The sequence below is a fragment of the Nannospalax galili genome, unplaced genomic scaffold (assembly GCF_000622305.1).
Source record: "Nannospalax galili isolate Female #2095 unplaced genomic scaffold, S.galili_v1.0 scaffold272, whole genome shotgun sequence".
Classification (NCBI taxonomy): domain Eukaryota; kingdom Metazoa; phylum Chordata; class Mammalia; order Rodentia; family Spalacidae; genus Nannospalax; species Nannospalax galili.
The window spans coordinates 382,420-386,589 of NW_008331836.1; the positions used below are offsets into that span (position 1 = coordinate 382,420).

At 44.1% G+C, this 4,170-nt stretch overlaps 1 non-coding gene across 1 annotated transcript; it reads left to right on the plus strand.

The window, feature by feature from the left end:
* The first annotated feature begins 1,295 nt into the window (after positions 1-1,295).
* Trnaf-gaa lies at positions 1,296-1,368 on the plus strand. Its single transcript has one exon. It is a non-coding gene; the product is annotated as a tRNA-Phe (tRNA).
* Positions 1,369-4,170: the final 2,802 nt, after the last annotated feature.

Sequence of the window (4,170 nt, forward strand, 5' to 3'; positions counted from 1 at the left end):
TATGAAGAGGTAGCTTTCTCTCTGTGTACACACAGGGATGGAGGAGAAGATGGCTGCTGGCAAGGAAAATAGCTCTTAACAGCAATCCCATGAACGAATAGTGTTTTGCTCTTAGAATTCCCAGCCTCTAAACTGGGAGAAAATTAATTGCTCCCATTTTAAGCTACCCAGTCCATGGTACTTTGTTAAGGCAGCTCAGACAGACTAATTCACTAACGTTAAGCAAGTTACTTACACAGTGTTTCTGGGCCTGAGTTTGTGACACAGAAAATGTGTGGATAGGGCTAAATAAATCCAAGTTGTCTTTTAGCTCTAGCATCAATGTAGTTCTAACGGAAATTGTCTTGCCTCCAGAAGATAATCCTCCAAAATTTTTTAATCTGAGTTTAAAGTTCTCAGAAGAATTACAGCAATGAGAAATTGTGTACCTCTGTTATGGGGATTCGGTTGATCTGTGTTTCTTGGTTCATGCAACAAGGGAGCTCAGAGTCTCTTTCATAGAATGCAGAGCGGGTGAGGGCGTGGGCGGAGGGGGGGTGGGGGTGGGGGGTGGCAAAAGAGATTGCAGACACACCTAATCTTTTTTCCTTTTTTTTTTTTTTTAAACCTCCAGTGTTTTAAGCCATCCATCGATCTAAATTGATTGCAATGCTTTTACTTAAATGAAAAGCTCTAGTGAGCAGGTTAAAAGTGCAGCAAGAGAAAGACGATTGCCTCGAGATAAGTACAATTTAATTGGGGAGATAAATAAAACAACAAACAGAAACCCGGTAAGATGTTGGGCGCTGCAGAAGCATGTAGTGGGTGCTTCAGAAACCTGTGCCGGTCCTGCAGGAAAGAGCACCAACACTGAATTATCTGTTTGCCTAGCAAGTCCACGCAAAGGGCAGGTGACTGGGGTGGCATTCCCAGAACACGGGTCGCGGGGAGTCTGCTGATACCTATAGAGCCCTACCCACTCCTTCACCCAGTCGCACCTGGCAAACCCTGCCCCAGGTCGGGCCCTGGGCACTTTTACAGCGACAGACGTGTGACAGGGACCCTCGGTCTCGGATCGAGGGAACCTGCGAACTTATTTGTCCCTGCGCGCGGGCCGCGGACACCGAGACGGTCTCGGGAAGGGATGAGGATGACGCACCGTTCAAGGCTGGGAAAAATGAACCGAGGAAGAGGAATTATTTTTAACCAGACAAAGGAAAAGAAAGTGGAAGTATCATCGATTATTGGCAAAACGCAGGCGGGACGGTGGACACGAGGTGCTCAGGGTTAGGTTGCTCAAAGATGGAAGCATTCGGGCCGAAATAGCTCAGTTGGGAGAGCGTTAGACTGAAGATCTAAAGGTCCCTGGTTCGATCCCGGGTTTCGGCAGCTGCTTTTTATTTTACTCTGAAGAGGTTCAAACTTCATAAGACCCTTCCACCCACAGTTTCTAGAACTGTTCGTTATAGACACGCAGATTTAGAGGGTGGAAGAGAAAACCCCCAACTACATTTCTCCACGATCACCGCCACAGGCTCCTGCAGAGCAAGGCCCACTTCCTAGTGGCTACCGAGGCGGTACTGCGCGTGCGCGTTGTGCCGCGGGGCGCAGCTGTTCCTCTGCACTGGTGAGGACCTAGGCACAGACAGGCACAAACACACATTCCTAGGAGATTGCTGGAATTCAGTCCTGCAAGAAACTGGGCAACTCCCGCCACCCAACACACAGACACATACACAGACACACAGACACACAGACACACAGACACACACAGACACACACACACACACACACACACACAGGGCTGGCTGGTGGCTGGCTGCTGCAAAAATCCAGGCCAGCTAGGGCTACAGGGAGACCCTGTCTCAAAAAGACCAATCAATCAATCAATCAGTCAATCAATCAATAAATAAATAAACAAACAAACAATAAATAAATAGATGATAGATAGATAGATAGATAGATAGATAGATGATAAAAAAATAAGGGAGGCTCTCATGGAAGTCGATCTAGCCTGGCCTGGAGGCGAGGAAGACACCTCCCAAATGTCGTTTCGTTACTCTACACGCCAACGTTTAAATAAATGCAAAATGGTACTCTAATCAGATGGCTCTCATCCGGGTTCTTTCTAGAGACACAGGAAGGCGGGTTCTAGGGTGGTCCAGCCAGATTTTCAGGGCCAAAGCTAAAGGCGTGGTAGCTTTAGAGCCCCTAATATTTTAAACTAAAGCAACTTTATGTTTAGACATGTGCTTCTCAAAGTGTGGTCGTGAACCTGCAGCCCTGAGGCATCAGCATCACCTGGCAGCTAGCTCAAAATGCCCCACCCCGGGCGTCTGAATGGGGTCCAACACAAGGTGAATAAACAAAACCCTCCAGGTGGGTCTCAAGCAAGTTTGAGCGTCACTGAACCCAACACGCCTGTTTGCTGAAGAAACACTTCCTTAAGACTGTTTTTGTGAATCCAGCCTTTTCTATTTTCAGTCTTTTGTCTTGGATGTGTGAAATAAAACTCTTTAGGCTTAAGTTTTCCTTTCGCACTGAGTGTGCAGGAAGGAGGGAGGCTGTATAGGGTATTGATTGACATTGGAGCTACCCGTGGGAGCCCATCCCAAGACCAAACTCACAAACTAGACTGTGTGAAGTAAAGAAAATGGAGGCTACAGCCTGGTTTTATAGTGTTATGGCTCCTGGGAATTGACCCAGGGCTACAGATCTGATTTGAAGAAAGAAGAAATTTTAACATCTTGTCTCAGCTGTGAGGGGACAGAAATACAGATCCACAATGTCACATTTGGCAGGTTGAGGAAACCCTTTAATCTTTTAGGGATTCCCAACTCAGGCAAACTTAAGGCATAGAAAAGAATTTCAGGAGTAGCCAGTATGAAGCAGAGTTAGGGTTTGATTGAAGGCAGAAAAATCAGGGAAAGAACAGCACATCCCAGTGCAGGGGCGTGGGCTTCTCTAAGAATTGTAGTTTATTAAAAGACATTTTTAGCATAGCTTTTAAGCAAGGGGGCTAAGAAAAATAATAAGATTTACTTAAGTATGAGTACGAACCTCACTATGCTGAATCACAGTAAAACATACCAAAGTATGGGTGTGGGCTTCCCAAGGGAAAGCTGCAATTAATTGTATTATAAGCCCTGTATACCAGTTTGGAAGCCCTTGCTACATCTCAAAAGGTTGCTAGGACATTTATCCCCCCCTCTTTTTTCTTACTCTCTCTTCATTTTTCTCCCTCTTTTTGATAAATGAGATTATAAAGTGGCTCCAGCAGTGCATTGGGTGGAATTATACCTGATATAGTAAAACAATGAGCGATTAGGGTTGCTTACACCCCTAAAGGGTTTAGGACATGACCTTTACTGGTGAGATTCCCAGAAAATTGTAGGTTTATGGCTGGGAAGGGAGAAGGGCCTTAAGCAAATGTTAATTGTGCTGGAATTCTTGCTTCTTAGCTTATGAGAAGCTTCAACTAGATTCCCAGTGAAGGGCTCCTTTCCCTTCTCATGTCCCCATAATTTTCTCTTTCTATCCTGCCCCAAATGGAATCACCAAGAAATGGAATGCTCAGTTTAGTGCTGTGGTGAGTTGCTGGTCAGTAGATGAAAGACATTTACTGTGGCATTTATGCATCTGGCCTGACTTATTTCCTGGTTTGCTATTTTTTTTTATTTTAAATTTTTTTTTTTGCAATTAAAGTTACAGTTTTAACAATATGCAAAATATTACAGTAATTCAGATTTTTTGGCATAATGATTACAGATTTGATAAATACATTTTATATCTCATAATAGTGATGAGGATTATACAAAAGCTATTAAAACAATTATGAGAATAAATTCTATTGTCACTCAAGAGAGTCCCTAGTCCTGGCACAGCTAGCTATCCTGGGTCCAGTGAGTTTGCAACTTACTAACCATGGACCCAGGATAGCTAGCTGTGCCAGGACTAGGGACTCTCTTGAGATGCAAGATTTTCAGTGCTAAATCTGGGATGGTCCTAGGCAAATCAGAATGGATGGTTAACCTCAAGATCTGATTTTAGAGATGGTATGCTTTTTATCTTTTTGCTCTAAGCTATAAAATATGCAGCATTCCCTAAAATATGTAGGCAGCCATATTCTTCTGTAATCCTCACCTCTTTTTATCATTATCTTTTTCCTTGGGCTGAAATGAATTGGTGAAT